Source organism: Centrocercus urophasianus, unplaced genomic scaffold, assembly GCF_019232065.1.
Source record: "Centrocercus urophasianus isolate 14NV4802_14NV808 unplaced genomic scaffold, USGS_Curo_1.0 seq_32, whole genome shotgun sequence".
Lineage (NCBI taxonomy): Eukaryota > Metazoa > Chordata > Aves > Galliformes > Phasianidae > Centrocercus > Centrocercus urophasianus.
In genome coordinates, this window is record NW_024884889.1 from 7831532 (window position 1) to 7854429 (window position 22898).

Genomic DNA, 22898 nt, shown 5'->3' on the forward strand with positions numbered 1-22898 from the left:
CCACAACTTCTCTGGGCAAACTCTTCCAGTGCCTCACCAACATCACAGGGAAGGATTTCTTCTTCACATCTAATCTAAACTTAACCTCTTTAGTTTTAAAATTGTTCCCCTGTTTTCTATCACTACCTGCTTGTGTAAAAAGTTGATTTCCTTCTTGTTTATAATCTCCTTTTAAGAACTGGAAGATTACAATGAAGTCTCCCTGGAGCCTTCTCTTCTCCAAGATAAACAAGCTCAACTCCCTCAACCTTTCTCCATAGGAGAAGTGCTCTAGCCCTCTGAGCATCTTTGTGACACTCCTCTGGACGCTCCAACAGCTTACTTTCTTATGCCGTGGGCCCTAGACCTGAATCTAGTATTGCAGATGAAACCTAACAAAGGCAGGGTACAGAGGGACAATTATCTCCATTGCCCTATTGACCACTCGTCTTTTGAAGCAGACCAGGATACTTCCCGGTTTCCAGGTTGGAATCACACACTGATGGCTTGCATCAAGCTTTTCATCCACTACAAACAGTCCTTTTCACAGAGCTCCCACTCGTCACCCAACTTGTATTCATATATGGGATTGTAACTCCTTTGTAGTTTTAAAATGATAAATTTGGCAGCAGGTAACAATATACACTCAATTTCTGCTGTATTTGATAGTGCCAAGAAAAAGATTAAAAGATGGAACATACACTATTTTTACTAGATCAGGTAAGAAGTTCATCTAATGTCCCCTAAAACTGAACTCCATTTTGAACTGTTAAACTGCTTAATCCCCTATTCTTGATGTATGAAATAAATCTTTATGGATTTCTTTTAATGTCAATCTTCAAAGGTGTATGTAATATCATTTTCTTAGGTTTCTCCACTTAATCATCACATCCCTGTTACCATATTTTTCTATATCTGTTCAAGAATCTTGAAACAAAACCCTCTTTACTACCAAACTTGTCTAGGGATAACAGTCTGTGTTACCACCTAGAATACGGAGGTGGCAGTACCAGGAATAACCCTGATTTCATTTTTAAAGATCAGATATTTTTGCTTGATTTGTATTACAGCAAGTACATAAGCAAGTTTAAGTATTATTGACTTGCATTAGTCAAGCAGTCTGGGAATATGCATCTCCCACCACCGTATCCTTCCTCAGCTCTTATTTTCTGAAAAGCATTCATGTGCAGCTGAAAATGATGTTTTTATTCACTAGAGGTTGTTTGCTGGACTCCTTACAGCAATGGCAATAAGTGGCTTGTAGTCACTTTCAGCTAACAGTGACCTTCTGCAAATAATGAAATCAAAATATTTTTGCTTCTCACAGACTAAAGCCTTTCTTCTCTATCTTACTTTGTTCAGTGCCAATGACACATAAGCCACACATTTCCAGGTCTGACTATTTTACAAGTAAAGCAATGTACCTTACAGGCAGCTGTAATTACCTTATGTTGGTCTCTGATTTAATAAGAACTGCCTGCTTGCATTGCTGTGCAAGGTTTCTCTCTCATATACATTTTCTTCATTTCAACTTAATAATTTATTGTTTGCTTTAATTTAGCAGGTCTAGCTCTTTATTAGCTTCTAAGCCTCAAGCCATGCCTTTCTATCATTCCTTCACTATCTCCAAATATCGTATGTGCACACTTGAGCACCTTATTGCTAACCCTTAACATGACCAGTGGTAGCTTAAGAGAACTATGACTCCTAAAGTGCACACAGCATAACCATGTAAGTGGAAATATTTATGTTCTGGGCTTTATTGTTTTGTTCTTTCTGAAGGTATCTGCTGGAAACATGATGTTGTCTCATGAGTAAATAAATACTGCAGTATCATCAGTTTTTCTGACTTGCTGGTAGTAGAGAAAACTCCCTCTACATGTGCCTTATTCATAAGTATATATGTAAAAAACACAGTGGTTTTTTTGTTGTTATTTTTTTTTTCCAGAGGCACAAAGAATGCATCCTGTCTGAAAGCTGTATGCACTATTTCCATAGCTATTTACATTGTTACTTTTTCTTTCTTTTATCTTTGCAAAATGATTTAAACATGTATATAGCCCAACATAACTTTTTCACGTCTGCGCTACACACAATTTGGAGCTTCTCTGTTCTGAAAAGTAATGCCTTCTATTTTATTACGTTGGCTCACAACATCAGAAGCAGATGTTAGTGATAGTAAAGGTTGAACCTTCCCACACCAATATTCCATTACATTTTGTTGCTGTGAGACAGATGGCAGCAGAGAGGCAGTCTGACAAATTGGCATCTGACATGGAAGTGCGTGTGGAGCAAAGATGTGACATTGAAGTCCTCTATGTAGAAAAACTGACATCCACTGACATCCATCAATGCTTGCTAAATGCTGATGGGGATCAAAGAGTGGATGTGAACACAGTGAGGCAATGCATGGGGCAGATATTTACAAGTGCAGCATGCAGGCTTTTGTTCGTGGCTAGTGAAAATTCACAGGTAATAGTGGTGACTATGTTGAAAAAGAATGCTTTGTAGCTGAAAATTTGCTCTACCAAACAGTGCTCTTGTGCTCTTTGTATCTGTTGTTGTGTTACTTTAAAAGATATGTAGATATCTTAAATAATTCCACAAGTGTTTTGGTTTTCTTATTATCTGGTCTCACCATTAGCTGCCTTATGCTTTTAGCACTAATACTATTAAAAAATGAACATACTGAAGAACCCTTCAGGAACTGGGAGTCCAAAAGATATTCCTGGCCAGTGTGGATGATCAGAAACCACATTTTTTCCTTTCACTGCAGACTTTCAAACAGCCTAATGGGAAAATGAACTCTTTTACCCTTCTGAAGAAACGTGGTAGTGTTCTGGGCTCTGTGTGAGTAATCTAGTACCAAATTTATAATGATTACCACACCCCAGGGAACAGGGTGCATTGATTCACTTAGCCTGCAACTCAAACCAGGTGAGTATTTCTCTGAGAAATCCATACCATTAGATAGAGTTTATAGAGTTACAGGCTCTGATGTGATAAAAATGTAAGAAAGCCTCAGTTAATGCATTTATAATATAAGTCTTGAAATCCTTTCTTTCTCCAAGACCAGTATACACACCTCTAAACACTAATTTAACCCTTACAATCAGGGTAGGTTTGAAAGTATAAAAACACCCCACGGGAGAGTGAACCTCACTGACCTAGTTAAAACAATCCAAGCCACCATTATATGAAGCACTTTTGTTCATCAGCTTGTTCTGGCTAAGACAGAATGGGAGAGAGATTTTCTGATCCCATCAGACTTCAGCAATGGTGTTTGCTGGTGGCACTTATTCATACCTCCTATGAACTAAGCAGCCTATTCAACACCTTCAAGTGGATATCACCAGTGTATCTCAAGTCCTGTCAATCAAACCTCCTTGTAAGACTTGTTGGCATTGCATAAACCTCCGAGAGCAGCTAACTTCACCCTGTAAAAGTAGCCTTCACCACACTATCATTTGAAGGTTTTTCCCAAAACACAGCTTTCGTGTTACTCAGAACAGATCTCCATAGAATGCTTGGATTTGCACAGAAAGCCAAGATTTGCAAAAAATCATGTGAAACTTCACGTGTGAATGCACAAATACAAGCAGATAATGATTCAGTTTCACTCATAAACATAAGTTATTTCTAAAAAGTAATAGTAATCATGTATTTTCTGAAAATCGGGAATTCTAATGCAAAAGCATGTCTGCCTCAAGATTAAGTGTTCTCCCCAGCAGTTGAGATGATTAAAATGACCAGGCACTTGTGAGCATCAGGAATAAGGAATGAAAAGTGCCTCTATCACAGCTAAAACAGCAGCATTTCTTGGCTTCTACTCAGCTAAACAACAGAAGCAGCAGTAATTATCTCCCTTGGTGTAGAAAAATGTAAAAGTCTAAGCTATTTGCTGGAAGAAAAAAACCAGCATAATTTCTGTAAGAGGGATAAATAACTTAAAAGGGGGGTGAAAAAAAGATTTTTTTCACATACCTGCTTCATGAAGCTGAGGGGAGGAGTAAAGAATATTCTCAAAACTAGTCTGGCTTCCTTGATCTTAGGACTCATATAGGATCTTGTCTCCATCCAGACATGAAACAATAATGCCCTGCACTTTTCCCTTTGCATACACATTACACCTTCTTGCTCCTCCTGTTAGTGATAAAAAACAGAAGTAAGTAAGTATGTGTTGCAATGTCAGGCATCTCAGGTTGGGAAAAAACCTGCTGGGAGACTTCATCTGCTGTATATGTTTTCTCCTCTACGACGCATTCCGTTCTGTAGGATGTAGCTGGAAATAAAATACTTGAAGCTGGTTGTGGAGCAAGATATGCAGAGTAGAATCCAATTTTCATTTTCGAAGTTAGCTGACCAATGAAGTATGCTACTGCAAAAACAGTTCTGTCAGTATTTCCAAGGTACCTCTGACACTAAGAACATTTATAAATGCATCCAGGAAAATGTCTGGAAATGTAGCCTTTAACATACACTTATGAAAATATTTACATGTATTTATGAAAATGTATTTACCTTTTCTCGCTTTGTATAATGAATGCAAATCACCTTTTTCTTCATGAGTTTTATATAGCACTGAGCCAGGAGTATTTGTAGGATTTTGGAAGAAAAAAAAAACAAAACATGTTAGGTTTCCCCACCCACAATGAACTCTGAGCATCAGCCAATATTAAGACTATTACTTTCAAATGCATATGAACATATCCTAATCACTTTTCAATTATCATTACACAAACAGAATGTGTTTATATATATCTAGTTACCTGCTTCACACACGAATGTACACAGCATACAGATCAGCACTAAGAACGAGGAACCTTATTGATTGGGTTGTTTGACAACATCATTCTGCAAGTGGTAAAAGATAAACTGATTATTCTTCTCTGTTCTCAGTTATCTGTATTAATAATTACAAGGCGTTTATGAGGTCCTATTCTCTGGACCCTCTACATACATGGCGTCCACTGGAATTTAGGAATCCATCTTCCTGTCATGCTTAGAGAATCTAAGTGACTGTAATGGACTAACATGAATCAACCAAAATATCATTTATGTGAAGCACCACTGGAATTTAAGTTTTAATTCCACTTCTTCTAAGTATATGCAAGCCAGATGGAACAGCTCTGATATTTCAGTGTGTCAATGGTATTATCTCTATTCTGTGCTGCCTGGATGAGGTGGAGTAAGAATATTTTGATCCTCTTGCTTTGTGCCTTAGAGTATACATTCTCAGTGGGGCAAAATAAATCAAAAGTTAGGTGGTTTTCAGTGCCTGAGCTTGGATGATAAAAGCCTTGTTAAATATGCAGTGTAGATACAACAGCAATTTATGTAGTGTATTCCATAGAAAGACTGGATAAGTAAAATTACAGTCTATCTTATTGGACTTGACCCTAGAGCTGTGAGTGTGCTCCACCTGTTCTCATTAAATATGCAATAAATAAATAAATAATTTTTTTGATTTGTTATCTTCCAGTTAGATTTTATAACAGATGGTCAAAGAGCTCAGCGGTCACATTTCCATCAAGAAACAAAAGCAAATTTGGCAACAACCCTATCAAGATTAAGATCTTTCCTGCATATTTCAGATTAAAATAGCCTTGGGATTAAAATGTGTTCTCCTATGCTGATTAAATTTAATATCTTTAGACGTCAGACAAAAAGAACCATATGCAATTACTACTCTGAGACTGAGAACAAGGAAAAAAGAAAGGAAAAATAAGCATCACAATCACAACAGTCAAACAAGATCAGTTTTCCATCTGAAAAATATTTTTTCAGAGTGAAATAAAGCCTGCTGAGTTCATCAAAGTGGAAAGTGCTTTCTGCTCTAGATCAGTCTGAAACTAATCACAGGAAATCTAAAGAAGAATGTAATGAATTAGTTGGAAAAGGGATAACTGGCTTTCATTTCTTTTACTTCTCGCACCATCTTAATCGGAATAAAATATCACAGAACTTTGAGTTCAAGACTGAAAAGAAACTTGTACAATGCATAGTTTAGAAAGTCAGACTCGCTTGTTAACTAAGATAATGGTACTCTAAAGAAAAAGATGATGAAGACGAGAAATGTAGTAGTAAGGTATCTTCAAGCAGCATGATTGCAGTGTTATTCTCCAGAGAGGGTAATCTTATTTTTTGCAACTAAGACTGGCTTCTGTGCATGCTGGCTCCTTTATTGGGGTAGACTGTAATGTTTGGGATTTCTTTTCATTCTCATTAGCATTAAGGAGATTCTCATTGTAAGTTTCTGCTGTTTTCACACTTTGAGAAGGAGGGTACACAATTCTCAGTAAAGTCTCGTGGAAAAAACTTTAATTGCAAGGGAAACAAACTCTCAAACAGTGCTGTTAATACTATTGCGTGAAGTTGTTTAGTCCCATCTAGTGGCCAAAAATGACTTTACTGCACAGAATGAAACAAACACAGCACCTAAGCAACAGACCAGTAAATGCTATTATCTGCTTAAGCTCTGGACAAAAATTCTCATGCTAGTATTAGTTCCAGACTAACACTTTGTTAGATGATATCCCGAGGCAAAGCCATATACTGTGAATGCTCTCCAGCCACAACTAATTCCAGTGAAAACAGATACAATTGCATCTCAAAACTGAACTCATCTAAAGAAAGGCCTATCAGTGATTTTATTTTGTAGCTGACTTTGCTTTTTGAGAATATTTTTGTGTAGTAAATATCACTCTGTAATGGTATTCTGCAAAGTGCAGCTTACAATAGCATCTTAAACAGCTCTTTACAGATATTATGGATTCCATTACTATTGACACAGCTTTAAGACCAAGCAGAACTCCATTTTTCTGGCAAGTGCAACATCCTGCTCACATGGTACATACAACTATTGAAAAATCTCTGGCTTAACATGAGTGGGAGAAGTATGTTTTTCTTTCAGGACAGCTATAAGGTCTGTAATTGCTGGCATTTCTACACTCTTACTGACTAAGGAAAAGAACCACGTCCTCCATGAAGGCCAAGATGGCTGGAAGGAGCCGACAGAGACTAGAGGGGCGCAGAACCAGCAAGTGCTCTTACATGTGAAAACGCAATAGATACCAAAATGCCATGGCATGATTTTTCACAACAGAAGTTGCACTTCCTCGCTGCAACAGAGAGCACAAGTCAAAGTCAAATGCATTCTTTAACTTTACATCCCATTCATCTATTCTGGAAGATCAAATCTTATTTACTTTCACAAACCTGGAAGTCCATGTTCCAAAAACATTATTGCAATCAATTCTGTGCTGTGTGTGCATATTTTCTGAGAAGAACACTCTGCAATCATTTTTTAAGTGTCCTACCAGTAATTTTATTGCAAATATATCTTGTTTCTTTATAATGTGCTGCAATTATGATCATGTCATCACCAGCAAAAGTCTATTTACTTCATGCAGTAAAGGATTACTACGACAAAACTTGGTAAGCATAGCATATACCATGCTTAGTTTGGAAATTTGTAAGAGTAAATTTGGAGCATTATGTTACATTTCTGTGTCTCAGTTCAATGTGCAGCTTCCTTACATTTATATCCAAGAAACAAGTCTTTCCATTCTCCACTTTTCCTTAAGCTCAGATTATTTTGTGTCTGATACAGGAAAGCTCCTTGATAACTTACAGAGATGATTCCAATCAAGAATCTCTGGTTAGAAGTACTTTTTTAAGAAACACCTTTAACAAATTCTAGGTTACTCAAAAACATAGAACTGGCATGCATAACTAAAATTAAATTTGATTCAGAAAGATACTGCATTATTACATTGTCTGGCCTAGTTACAATCACTCAGCAAGAAATCCCAAACCTGGGACAATGGCTACAGTGTATGAAACACAAAATCCCCCAATTTACTTAACAGTCTCTGAAATTTCAGAGCAAACTCGATTATATTCAGAATACAGTTTTCAAAACAATGGAAATGTACATTGAGAAAAGTTATCGTGGTGTGCTGAGAAATCCAGATATAGGTAAAAATCGAGGTCCATTGGTTGCAGACAAGCAGCAGGAAAAGTGTTGCAATGCACATTTCATTATGTTCATTATGTATGGAAAAGTCCCTACCTCCTCCTGTATAGTTTCACACTGCACTAAGGTACTCTCTCTGTGTTCACGAGAAACAGGATTTATTGCCTGCACTGAGATTTTTGCCTCATATATACATGAATAGCATTTTTTTTGCTGTTGTTCAATTGCAAATTAATGCATTCTGAAAAACAGTAGTTCTGAAACTAAATGCCTTTATGTCCTACCTGTCTTTTCTTGTGCCTTTCCATGTTAGTGACCACTTGATCTGTTTGAGGTTATACATTCCTTTTTCCTTTCTGAAAAATACAGAAAAAGACCTCATTAGTGAAATATGAAATGGCAATAATTATACCTCTCTTATAGATCAACCAATACGAATCTTCAAATATAATCTTCTCTACTTTCCAGTTTTCCTATAAACAAGTCATTTTTGAATGGCATTACTGAAGAAGTCTAGGGAAAAAAATTCAGCTGAATTTAAGTCTTCATTAACCAGTGTTACTGCACTCATCACACTTGTATTTACAAAGGTGCCTCATAAAATCCTGCACTTTTTAGCAGCCTGCTATGCTAAACTTTACCTGATGAGAATTCTAATCTCCCTGTGCACTAGCATGGAAGTAGTTTCAATAGCAATCTCCACCAGCATGCTCTAATCACATGTGCTAGTCACTAGCAATAGCATTCAATTTAATCATTCTTAAGATCAGGCCTACTGAATTTCTACTGGATACTAACTTTCAAGCTGCTCCTTCCCTTTTCAACATTACCTGTTTCACCTTCCTCTTAAGTCAATCCATCATTCACCCCACAAAGTTGCTCTGTCTTTTCAAGTTGAAATAATTGTCCTTGAGTCACTAAATCATATGCTACACTGAACTCAAGATAGATTAGCTCTATTGTATTTTTCTTCCCAATAAAATCAATTCTTCTACCAAGGAAAGACACCATGTCTTTGTGATATGCATTACCTCTTGTTAATCCATATTGTCTTTGTGCCATTTTCCATTTACCTCTATGTCTTTAGTTATTTTCCATTTACCTCTATGTCTTTAGTTAAGTTTCCTGAAGAAAAGAGTGAAGTCTTCTGACAGAAGTTGAACTGCTGTTGCCAGTAATTGTCCATGTCATTTTTCTCTTGCGCTCTGAAAAAATGTCTTCTCATTCTATACAACTTCCCCTCTTATTGCAGTTCCTTATTTGGTTTTTACATGATCTGGTGAACTATGCTCAAAATGCATAAAACTAGAAAAGCATACTGGATTCTTCATCTGTGGAGAGAGTAAACATCTCATATAGAAACAACTGAAATGAAAGAGAAAATAAAACCTTCTCAAGCCACAATATTCAGAACACACAAAATCCTATGCAAATTCTAGTTGGAGTCATCTTTTAAAATAGAAAAGATTTTGGTGGGTTTTTTTTTGTTTGTTTATTTGTTTGTTTTTCTGGAATTTCAAAAATCCTGGTAATTGCTGGTGATTTTAAGCAGATCTTGAGCTCCTTCCTAGCTGTTACACACTATTTCAACAGTGAATCTGCCTTTTTAGTAGCTTTTAACTATGGATTTTTGACCTTAATGACAATGCGTAGATTGCAGATAACAACGTAAATCACACAACATGAATATGGTTTAGGACAAGGAGCAACACCTGTTTCTAAAATAATTGGGGTCTAGGATGCTTTGGTTTATGATGCCTAAGATGAGCATGCAGTACAAAACCAGTTATTCATGCCCTATTATCAGGAATATATCCCTGCTCAAAAGCAGGGATCTAAGCCAGTGGGTCTTACAGGAATAATTAAAGAGACACTGGTGCCAAAGGGCTCTTCTGATTAGAAATGGACTTGCTTAAATGCACATTGCAGTTAATGGGCAATAGCTCATCATTATGCACCTATCAGTCAGCTTTATGATACAGTCAGTGTCCTGTTCAATTTTGCTGTTTATACAGCTAAGCCTTTTCTAACAAACCTGCTTCACTGAAAGCAAAACCTGATGCAGTATGAAAATATTAGGTAAGACATTAAATCTATCAGTTCTCAAGGCTTAGATCATTCAATTCAGTTAAATTACAACTGAAACTGTTAACTTAATTAGAGTTAAGTGAATACTATGATTCAAGGAATAAAAGAAATCTATTTTTTAAAGTCCTTTTAACTGTTACACAAAGACAAAATGGCAACCTCCTCTTGCCTGAGAAAAAATTTACTCTCACATAATGAGCAGAAAATATCTGCTCAAGTAATTAGAGAGAAAAATAGGAAAAAAACAAAAGGCAAAAAATAATCCACACAATACAGCTTTCAGTGTTATTTGTTGCGAGGGTCAGTAAATAAAGGATCCATTTGTGAATGAAATGAGTCCCTAAGACTTCAGAAAAACCTAAACTACAAGATCTTCTCAGCTGGAATCTGGTATCGCTTTTTTTTTTAAATAGGCATAGCATTAAAAAGAGAATTGCAAAACAAATTGCAAGTATCTGTGATGCTAAAATATTGTATGAGTCGGGAGTTACTTAAAATACTATCTGTATCTTTAATTCCCCTATAAATACCTATTTGTATCATGAAGAGGGTACGGAGAATAAAGGAAAGACTTTTGATTTGCATAGCCGTGGGACATGCACTGCTGCAGGTAGCAAGCAGAAGGCAACATATCTCTTGTTTTTCTGTAGGTCACTGCTTGGAGGCCACACAGGCCATTTGAAAGACTGACATCAGCAGCAGAGCTCTTTGGCACCCGGAACTCAAGAAGGTTATCTTTCTATAATTGCTCCCTAAGCACCACCAGAAGCAAGAGAGTTTTTCATTACCTCCACTGTAGCTCTGTGGTTAAATGCCACAGCTAAGACCTTTATTTGTCATTGTGTTCCCATTTTTTCCTATCCTTCTGTAACATCTGATCCGTTCTTTCTCTCACTTTGTTTTTCTCAGATGCAAAGCACTTGGGCAAGGAGAGATTTCTTTTAAGCTGCGTGCATTTCAGGTTATCTCAGGTGGACATGGAGCACCATAGAATTACTGTGTCTTACAATTTTTTTTAGAACTCCCGTAACACTTGATATTTATCATAAGATTCCTGTTCTTTACATATATAATTTTACATGGGATGCACATCATTTAAAAAGCAGATAACATCCACTTTTCTTGTCTACCAGAAAAATAGCAAAATAACAAATAACAGTAATAAAAATTAACTCTTAAGATGTCAGATTTTTAGAGGAAAATACAAAATACTGAAGTCTTTAAAAACCGAAACTGTGACAGGCTTTATTTAGTTTCTAATGCTCAGCCAGCCAAGGTTAGCCGCTGCAGTCCATTTTGTACATAAGACATAAAACAATGGGGGGGAAAAAATAGTCTCCTTAACTGGCTCTTCAGAAGGGTTCTTTCATTGTAGATCCCACTGCAGTTTACAGACTTCTGGTTTTAGAAAAAAACTGATAAGCACTGGAAGTCTTGAACTATATTTATCGAGTTAGGCACATATTCATGTTTTCAGGATTTAGCTGTTTTTGTTGTAGAACAATGGCTCCAGAAAACATATCACTGTAAGCACGGGTATATTTTCACTTTGTTTACTTAGAGTACACACAGTGACTAAGCTTAATGAATATAAAAACTTATTCTGTCCAGACAAGAGATGCAAACCTTCTACCTCCTTCCCACACTTGTTGCAGGTACTCTAGCAATAAGACTGTGGGGTTTGGAAGTTTCATTTTAACTAAAGTCATCTTCACCGAAAATTAGAGAGTAACCTTTTATGCAGACTGAACAGATCAGTACAGGCATCTGGTTGTAGTGTTTGTCACATTTTATGTCTGTAAGTGGCAGTTGTAAGGACCAGAAAAAAATGGCAACTACTTGGTGAAACAGCGCTGTTGTTGTCTGTTCTCTCTCCTTCCCTCACCATATTTCTTGTGGTTTAAATCCATTTTGCCCTTGTTTTTGGCTGGTGATGATCTCAGTAAGTCTCAGGGAGCAAGGACCCTGTTCTTTCAGCTGCTCTTTAAAGATGTAAAAATGTATTTCTGGCAAACAATAAATAACTATATGGTGGAATTTGTAGGTGCAGGCACTCCTGGCTCCCAGAGGGCCAGTGGGTTTAGAAATAATAATTTAAAAAAATGAGTGTCAACATGAAAACATTAAACTTTTATAAAACAAAAGCATTTGAGAATATTAATCTTCATGCCTCAGGACATAAACAAACCTGTAAGTGATGGAGTGCAGGAAGAAACTTAATCCTCAGGACAGCTTTTATAAATGCTTACCACATCTAGCTCTCTTTGAAACATGTTATACCACAGCTAAAAACAGAATACTAGAGCACACGGACAGATAGACTGTTTCTGTATGGCATTTTTTAAGTTTTCTCTTCCACATTACTTTAATGCCACTTTCACTTAGAGTTATTTGGTCCCAGATTTCACTGAACAGATTCTGAGATGACCTTTTTCTCAGCTAGTTTCTTTTTTTTCCAATTTATATTTTGCTGCGTAGATTTTGTAGAGGCACGTAAGCAGAACTATCTTATTTGCACTACTCACAGCCTCAGCTATGTCTTTCACCCTGTAGCCTCATTCACACATTCTGTTTTCCATCTTCTGAGTTCTGGTTTGTTTTGTCTAACAGTCTCCTGTACTTTCTGGTTTGGTTTCTGTCTTCCTTGTGGCTTTTCAAGTCTTCCTGCAAGATTTTCTTCTTTCTCAAGAATAGCTGGTATGCTAACACCTAACATGGCTTAACTGAAAAAAAGAAGAAAAAAAAAGAAAGAAACAAAAAAAGGCAACAAATAGACACACACAAAAATAAAATAAAGAAAAAAAAAAAAAAAAAACCAAGAAGAAAATCTCCAGAATAGAAATTATTAAAACTGTTAGAGGACTCGGGTTTTTCTTCTGGGAGCTTTTTGTTCATCATATAATTATTTTTACTGTGACAAACTCTGTTATCAAAATGTTATGGAATAAAAAATAATTTTAGCTAATACAGATACATTTTATTAACACCAAATTCACCAGTTTTAAATACTTGAGCCAATTAATAAAAAAACTACAAGGAATTACAGCTTCTAAAGAGTTCACTTTCATGATCTGAAGAGAGAAAAAATAGGACAGTATGGTCAAAGTAAATCAAACGTACTTACAGATTGCACAGGATAGTCTAGTTCTGCTAATCAAAAGGCCTTTTATCCTTATGAACTGAAATCCAAGTATAAAACAGTGACATTTTGTGTAGAAAATGAGGCAGTGAACAATGTAAATTGACCCACATAAACACGAATATTTTTGTTCAATGATAATCCTTTTACATTTGATTATTTTTCCATCCAGGAGTGTACGAATGTATCACAAAGTATGCAACTTAAATGAGTAGGAAGCACGCCAGAGCAGATGCAGATAAACTTGCTTACAAGAAAATGACACCTTGCTGAAATGTGAGATGGAATAAAACAAAATGGACAGACTAAACCTTGTATAAATTCCACAGGCACCGTGCTTGCTAATAAGTAAGAGCATTTAGCGATTAACATCAGTGGGTTTGTGTAAGCAAAAACTTGATTCAGCATTTGCATTAAGACCAGTTCAAGGAAGGTCTTCCAGTAGCTGTGTGATAAGTATGTTCCCAATTAGGAATCTGCAAAACATACCACGTTGTGATAAACATGCCTTCTCATTTCCAGTACTGCTTAACCTGCCAAAGGCTGCGATATCTCAGTATCACCCAGATCTTTACTAAGCTTTTTGCTGATTTATGTTGAGCCCATTCCTTGTTTCGTGGGTTTACTTATTTGGGTTACTAGGTTTCCTTTTAAACATCACACATACAGAGTGAATTACTGCAATATATAGTTTATTAAGATATTATTCTTATGCTTCATTCTGTCTGCGACTCAGTGCAGCTGAAAGTGTACAGAACTGAGCAAGTGATGATCTTTACTGTATTTCTGCGAGTGTATTCAATTTGGTGGATGCTTAAATTTCAGATTTCACTTGTTTCCTAAGTTATTTCATGAGGGGGATGTGGGGAAATGACTACAAGAAGGAATGATTCATAATGTAATTAATTGATGATTCATAATGTAATTAATTGCTACAAATAATTTGTGACCTGATAATTGTGAAGAATTTTTTTTTTTTTTTTTGACATTGTTTATACTTTCTTGGACTGGATTAGGTAATATCTCTTCTCTCTAAGACAACTTAAACCAGCAAAAGCCCTATGATGAGTTCTGGCTATACTAACCAAAATGTGAATGGACTGAAGGTGATCTAGAACAAATTTGTGCACATAGATCTCTCAACACTGAAGATAAGACAAGTATTGACAACTTGAGTAACACACAACCACTCACATACCTCTGTTTTGTTATTGAAAAGTTCTTCTGAATTCTTTTTTTTTCCTTTACTCCAAGACAAAGCATAAAGCAACCTGAAAATGTCCTGGATAAGAAAAAGGGTAATAAAAAGTTAAGTGTGAGTAGCTTGGATGCCGGGATGTTTGATGCATGTGAACATGAAGATCCATAAAATTATCTATATTTACAGTCATGCATACAGGTAGAGACAAACATACACAGATGTTGCCAAAGAACAACAGAAGACATATGCAATTTGACAAACATTTCATCCTTGCCACTTTCAGATCTTGTTACCAGAGCAATGCTACTGGACTTGAATTATCACAGTTCTTTCAACTGAAAATTTTCAATGCTTCAGAAAGAAAGTTTTTTAAAGCAATTACATTTTCTTCACACAGAAAAGAAGAAAGACGGATTTTTATAGAACCTTTCTGGAGCTGTTTCCCAAAGAAAAATAATCCCAGTTCAAAACTAGGACCAGACACATTTACAAGGAGAATCAATAATGTAATACTATAATGATATCACATTCTCTGTGATACTTGTGGTTGTTTCAGAATAGCAAGATCCAAAGGATTCTGGCACAGCTGCAAGCAAATCATCTGCAGAGCAGTAGCCACAGAAAAATTTACATGCATGTGAGCACAGAGAATGGCACTGACAGCCCCAGAATGACAAATACCTAAATATATTCTTTGCTTTGGAAGAGGAGAGGAAAACATCATTTTTACTTTAAAAATAAAAATAAAAAATTCAATAGTAGGCTGCTTATTCTCACAGGAGGGTCAATTAGAAGTACTCACAGTTGGCTTCAACCTAAACTGCTCAAATAGAAACTCTCAAATACAAGTTAATTTACGAGAATTAAAATAGGGAAAACTGGGAGTTCTGTTCTAATTAAGGCACTTAATTGGCAATGTATTAAAATATGAGTTCAATATAATATTAACACTGGAAAGCCATGTTTCAAAAGCCAAACTTGCACTGTTACATCACAAATTATTCACAGCCAAGGAATGCAGACTTCGAACCAATATATCTAACTGCTGATGTTTATTTATGTGCAGCATCAGTGTGATTTAGACACCTAACTCCAATAACTGCTATAAACATAACAGCTTGAATGAATTACAAGCTACTGGAGCAAGATAAGCCCTGAAGTACTGTAATGCAGCCACATTGACAACATCTAGAATTTTACTGTATGTAATGTATGCCGTATATCTGAGCTGAAAGAGAACTAAGAGCAGCCACCTGTAAATAATAGCAAACTTGGTACAAGGTGCCTTAAGACATTATTTTAAGAGTACAATATTGGAAACAGCTTCCACTGCCATCACATCTACCAGAAATGTAGATTATCCTAGGTAATATTGTCCCTTTGCCCCATTCCTATCACACGTGCTCCCACGTCAAATTAGTTAGGTGTTATCACCAACGAACACCTAAAGAAGCTACTTCAAAAACTCATTCTTCTATTATTTTTAACAACCAGTATGTCTTTATTCTGATATTTGTTATGTTTGCTTTTACTGTCCTTGACTCTTCATCTTGTATTTGCTCTTTGGCCAACGTTATCAGGGTTTTTATTTTGCTTTTTTTTTTGTTTTTTTGTTTCTTTTTCTGAATGTCTAGCCAGCAATTATATAATCTCTCAGCCTGTGTTTTGCTAGATAGAAAAAGACAGGATCTTTTTGGCATTTTCTTCTAAAGCAACCTCCCTACTTTACAAACTACTCCAGCAGCCCTTATCTAGGCTTCCTTTAGATAACCAGAATTTAATAAAGTAACCAGGTCAAGGCCCTGAATGTGGCTTTTCTTCCTGTATTGGTTTCAGTGTTTCCCACTGGTTTCAGGAAGCACCTGAGTTCACAATCAGTAGTTGAGTGAAGCATTTTCTGTCATTTCCAAGAGGTCTGGGATTTATCACTTTAAAAAGGGACAGCTATGCACAGCAGTAATATTTGTAGTGGAAATATGACAGCAAGCAGGAAAAAAAAAAAAAGTGATTGAAAATATACCTTTGTTAGGATTGCTTTCTCTGTTTAGATTAAGTTCTCATTCCCTCTCTGAAACATCATATATCCCACACATCACCTTTGTACAGCCATGGCCTGGCAGCCTGTGCCAAACACAACAACTCCCCACTGCCTAATCTGTGAGCTGTGCTGCTCGTAGAGGTTTGTTCAATAATAACTGTCCCAGAGCTGGCTTCATCTCCCATGTTTTCAACAAAAAAAAATCTCCAAACTGAAGCAGTGTGAAAGATTGTCATTTGTAACTGAGTCAAAGGGCCCATTTTATGTTCAGATACTGAAACACTTGTCTGATGCCTTATACACAACCTACTAAAGGTCTGTCTCACACTCATAAACACTGAAAGCTCTGCTCAGAATAGAGCCACAGACCCCCCCAAAAAAAGTCTGACTGAAGCAAAGCAAATTATCTTACTGTGTCATTATAAATTAGAGCCAGAACAGACTAATTCCTGAACTTTTATCAAGGTTATGGCCTGAGAGGGGCAGGTAGAGTACAACTATTTCTAGAGCAAAAAGTGTTGTAGAGCAGACAACAGAAGCAGATAGAAGCAACAGAAAAGTTATTGAGATAAAATATTTCTGAGAAAAGCATGCAGCATCACTGAGATTTTTTCCAAGCAACTATTGTCTAATGCTAAGAATAATATTGTTTATCCAATTAGTGAGGTTATGTGACAACAATACTTACGTTACACAATATGTCCTGTACCACAGGCGATCCAATATAAAATGCAGATGAAACTACAGAAATAACACAAAATGTCTGAAATATTTACTGGAGGCACTGAAAACAAAGATTATTTTACAGCACAATAAAACATACTGCTTACCTTGTAGCATACATAAAGATTCATAAGTATCAAGTACAATCTTCTAACAGTTTATTTAAATTAATCTTTAATAAATCTGTATTATCCAGTAGAATAAGCATATATGACCAGCAATAAAACTGCTCCCAAGTTTACAGAAGAGAACCTAGTATAGCTATTCCAACAATTTCATGCTGATAATGTTGATAAATTAAAGCAAAAATAGCCCCAGTGTAATTACTATGTTTATGATTTAAAAAAAAAAAGAGAATATCAAATCAGTATATTTTCTAGTGTTGCTACAGTAACGCCAGAATAAAAGTACTTCATTATTAAACACTCCTATAACGTTCTTTTAAACCTTGCTGCCAGTACATTCATGTGAGCAAAATTTCACCTACGTGCAAAACAAACAAAAAAAAAGACAAGAAAAAGAAAAGGTGACAGAGTTCTCACCAAAGAAGTATTGTGCATCCTTCCTGGCATGCGCACTGTGCAATGAGAGATATCTGTAACATGCCAATGCATATTTAAGCTGTTATTTGCAAGATTCCATGTTCTAGTTTTGAAGTGCTACACACAGGTATTTTTGCATAACAGAACTTCAGAAGAAAATTCTGTAATTTTTCTTACATTAGCAAAGAAGCTATGTGCACATGCATGTGTTAATGACATGGAATAAATTGCTTATAGGTAGCAGAAATGTTCTGATTTCAGAATAAGTATTAATACTACTAGGATAATCAATAAATTCACTGTGTTAATGACAACCAAATTATGATTTCTCTTCTGCTTTATAAGTATGCATAACAGTCAGCTTTCTATTTCATTCGTATTACTAGACTTTGTTTTGGTGGGTTTTTTTTTCTTTTTTGTTTTTGTTTTTGTTTTAATTAATTCTGAAAGCATTTCTTGCAGAGACTGTAAGATATAATTTATCCATCAGACAAACTCAATTATTTTTTGATCATTACATAGAGCTGGTTGAATTCAAGGTAATATTAGTAATATATTAATTTAAATAACAAAAATGTTAACACTTGAAAATGTCTCAGAAGAAATGTGCCAATTCTGTTACTGCTGTAACCATTCACTGCAACAGATATCTCAATGTAACCTGATTTTCAAAAGTTTTTGGCAGAAAAACAGCTGTGTTTGCACATTCAATCTCACAACCTGGATTTAAAGAACAGCGAATACTCAAATGCAATATTCACCTTACATAGAAGAGATAAAAACCAAAACCTATTGGTAGAAAGGAGCTCATTTTCGTGAATTACAAGCGCACTTACTCCATTACAACATAATGTTTCCTTTTGTTGTTTGTTCTTTCAAGATCTGAAGACATTCCATTATTCATTTGGAATACAAGAGTCATTCTTCTTGTTTTTTCTTTTTTTTTTTTTTTTTCAAATTGGGTAAATCCTGGGAAAAAAAAAAAAAAAAGAAGAAGAAGAAAAATACAATAAAATAGGAGACAAAAGCAATCAGGTATATATTTATCTTGACCTTTAAGATATTTATGTCAGCTTTACAAGTGTGAGTTCTGGATTTGTGTGCAGGTATTTCCATTCTGAGGGTGAGGGTCATTCTGATTTTTGTTTTATATTTGTTGGGGTTCACTTTACAGCTTGGCTTTGACCATATGAGGTGCACACTAGCCTACTATTTTCGAATAATATTCAATTTTCCTGTGTTGTACAAATGTATGTAGGAAGTGCCATTCTTTTTCCACAGATCTGAGAATTAAACTCTCATAGGTCCATGGATTTCTGTAAGCTACTCATTGTTCTAACACTCAAGCCAGATTTTTTAATTACACGGTCTGGCTGAAATCCATGACTTGTTGATATTTTTCACCTCTTCCATAGCGTCTGGTTCACTGACTAATATAAACATAATACAGATAACACCAATATAGATTGCTTATTGCCAGCCTTATGTAAGTGCCTTAGCAGGTTTTCTCTGTGGAGCATATTATGTTTAAGTTATGCCAGAAAGTTGTTTCTTTTTTTTCATTTTGAATCCTATTTATTTCTATTACCCCTTTCTCTGTGAGTGAAAAATAATCATTAATAACAATTTCTCTGAACAGTGGCATAAAGATATATACTTCAATGAATTAAAAAAAAAAAAAAAAGTGTATATTGCTGTGTGGATTTACACCATATATTAGGATAATAAAGACAAGATCTACTTACATGATTTTTTTTAAACTCAAGTTTACGAATTTTAACTAAAAAGTTCCTCATCATGTTGTGTTTGAGAGCAATACAAAGAAAACTTGTTTCAATTTGTCATCAGAAATGGCATAGAAAGGATGAAATGTTGCACAAGTACAATAAGCACAAATGCCTTCACATAGTGAGCTTCTTTTTTTTTTTTTCCTGGCAATAACAGCTCTCTGATTTGTTTCCAATCAGTAAATGACACACTATTTTTTTTTTTTTAACAATTAAAAAAAAAAAAAAAAAAGTTTTGCTAAGCCCTAAAGCCTAATTTAAGCTCCTTCCCACTGTTCTTAATGTTTGTCCAACAAAATTATAGAATTTTCATTCATTTAAGGAAAAATTTAAAAAGTCAGTGCCTCTTGGAAAAAGGCCAATCTTTTCAAGGTTCAGTGAAGAACATTTTTGTTCTTTGTTTCCCTCAGAAAAATCACTCACAGTTATTTGTCTCAATCTACCAGATGGCTTCGAATGCAAAAAGGGCTTACTGGAGGTCAAGCCTTGTGCTAAACATCTGCAAAGCAAAGTCAGTGAAGTCCACACTTTCAACAAAATACTCAGATGTCCGCTGAAGTCATTGGAAGAGTCTGGAGGAGAAGAAAACCAGAGAATTACAGAATCACCAAGGTTGGAAAAGACCTTCCAGGTCATCCAGTCCAACCATCCACTTGTCACCAATGCTACTCACTAAACCATGTCCCTCAACACAAAATCCAAACATTCCTTGAACAGAAACACATATGGAAAATGCCACAATAACACTGAAAGATGAAGACGGAAAGGACGAAGGGAATATTGCTTCCGTTAATATTGCCTAGAAACAGCATACTGAAAGGTAAGCTGATTGCATATTCTAAGGAAAAATAACTTAGGTTGTGTTAGTTTTCATCTTCCAAACAAAAGAATCAACACTTATGTTATACAGAGTGATCTCTAGTGCAACAGAGACACCATAACACAACAGTAATGAGGGAGATCCAGGTCCAGCAAAGAGCAATCAGATTAGCTTGGATTTTCTGCCCAACAACTTAGTCCTGCAGGAAGTTACTGGAAAGTTTAAGGGAAGTTTTACACTTCACATGGACTATTAAGTCAGTACTGACACACTATAGATTTATTGCAGCCACTGACCATGCTTAAACAATTACAGAAGTTAGCCATAGGTGTTGCTGTCATATTCCTAAAGAAAAATTGCAGCTGACATTGGATTTTCGTCTCTGTCTTGCTAAAAATATTGGAATAAGTTACAAGAAAAAAAAAAATGAAATAAAGTTCCATCAATCCTTACACTGACCTGAATTTAAAAGCAGATCCTGGGCATCATGCTGACAGGTCATCTTCACTGGAGTACTGATTTGCCAAACCAAGAAAATAGGCAAGCATGAGCATGAAGCCAACGCTTTTGTGAAATAAAGCTTAGGCTGCTCAAGCCAGTGCAGTTGTGCTCCCAGGGATTCTGATCCAGGGCATGACACACTAGCTTCCCATCTAGGAGATGGGGAGGTGAAGTGGCATGCTTCAGACATGTCAAAAGACTGTGAACAGATTCCTGCCCAAGCAGTAAGGGTAACCTGCACATGGCTCTGCTTATCAACTCATAGGGCAATAGTGAAGCAGAGTTCCTAGAAAAGTGGAACACTGGGAAGAAAATAACTCAAATAGAAAGATGATTCAGCTTTTTGCTGATTCACTGTACTTTGAAATCTAGTCCTTTCTTTCAACTGAGCATTTTTCTGGTCACATCTTCAGAACCTGGCTTGGTATGGTTGCTGATGGGATAAAAGACTGCTGTATGCTGAGAGTTAATCATTCATAATGTTTTATGAATAGAACTCATTTCTAGTTTGATGTATTACTGCAGAAAGTTTTATGCAGTCAACACTTCACAAGCATGACTGTCTCTTCTACCTCTGAATGTACATCTGGCTCAGCTAATCTCAAAATAATAATTTAACTTACTAGTCGATTTTAAAATACTTTGAAAGAGGGCTGTGCTGGCAGATTGGTCATCCAAAAACAGTCTTCAACTGCTTCTATATCCCAGAAATAGGATGTTTTGAATTATCGCATATCATTAGAAATAGCAGCAGAAATCATCAATAAGCACTCATGCTAATGAGGCACAGAACACTCCTACCAGTGAGGAAACAGGAGATGACAGCATGACCTATTTTCCTTTCACTATTATTCAAGTGTGCTTCTAGTTACAAATTTAGGGATAAATAAGAGTGCTGACTTTTTAGGTTTCTTAATAGGTTCTGATCAAGAAAAAGGCATTCTGATTAAGTAATATTTCTGCTTGCAATTTAAATTGAGAGCTTGAAAGCAGATAACTAGAGAAGCTGCAGGGTGAACTAGTGAAACCATCTAACTTTAGTGAACATGCAAAAATATGGAGGACTACAGGTTTTAAGATGTATTACTTTCACTCATTCCAGTGCCACAGGACCTTTACTACCTATATTTACTAGGTAAAAGATCAAAAGTTCTGCTGCAGTGTATCTGTATCAGTTCTGTTGTAGTACACATGAAGAGAAGGTCATACAACTTTGCAAAATCTCTTGTCCCACGTAGGTAAGATGATAATGTAAGGTATGATCAAAAATTTAAGTACGCAGTATTGCCATCCTGTGATAAAGATGGCTAAGAGAAGTTTGGGTAAAAATGGAGAGTCACGTGACTGAGTCTTTAAAATTCATACTCCGAAATTGGAGAATGATATCCAAAATTCAAGAGTAGAAGTACTTAAAATACAATAGAAATAAATGTGGTAAGAAGAGAAAGGGGATGATTCTACAGGCTTTACATATTCCTACTACTAGATCATATGTTCTCTACTTTAACAAGCCAAGTTTACTATTAAACTGTAACGTTGCATCCATTTAAAATACTTTCTGAACCATAGTTTAACAACAAATATTCATTTCCCTGAAAAATCTCCAGTATTTAAAATGGGAAATCATTTGTCTTGTTTCATTCCATAGCACAGTTCTAATATGGAGAGGCGGTCAGGAACGTAAAACGGTCTTTTGAAACAGGTTTTGTAGTTCCCATACAATTCAAGAGTTAGTCCAGAATGAAACTGGGCAAAAGGTGAGCTCTAACTGTAAGGCCTGTAAGAACTGAGTAGCAAGTTCCCAGCCACGCATTGGATGAGAATCCTTGTGTACTTTTTATTGCTGATGAAATTTGATGGCCAAACCAAGAACAGTTTATAGAAAAAATAACAGCTGCAACAGCAACAACAACAAAAAACACATTGTTGATTTTCTTCCAGAACAAATATACTCAAGTCTTTAGTTTTAATTTTTGTCAGAGGTTTTAAAGCTGTTGTCACCTACCCCAAGGTGAACTTCCAAACAAGATTGTTCAAAATGAAAATTTAAAACATTTCTTTTTCTTTTTACTCTTTCCTTCTAGATGCAACCTATAAACCTG

The 22898-nt window shown here is 35.8% G+C and overlaps 1 long non-coding RNA gene across 1 annotated transcript in view; it reads right to left on the bottom strand.

Annotated features, from left to right (window-relative positions):
• The window catches only part of LOC122166244, a 55377-nt gene extending 50553 nt beyond the window's left edge, over positions 1-4824 (bottom strand). Inside the window, exons 1-3 of the long non-coding RNA XR_006170744.1 lie at positions 4749-4824; positions 4501-4560; positions 3964-4122 (exon numbers count right to left, since the gene is read on the bottom strand). This is a non-coding gene — a long non-coding RNA (uncharacterized LOC122166244). The remainder of the gene's footprint in view (positions 1-3963; positions 4123-4500; positions 4561-4748) is intronic.
• Between the last annotated feature and the right edge of the window lie 18074 nt (positions 4825-22898).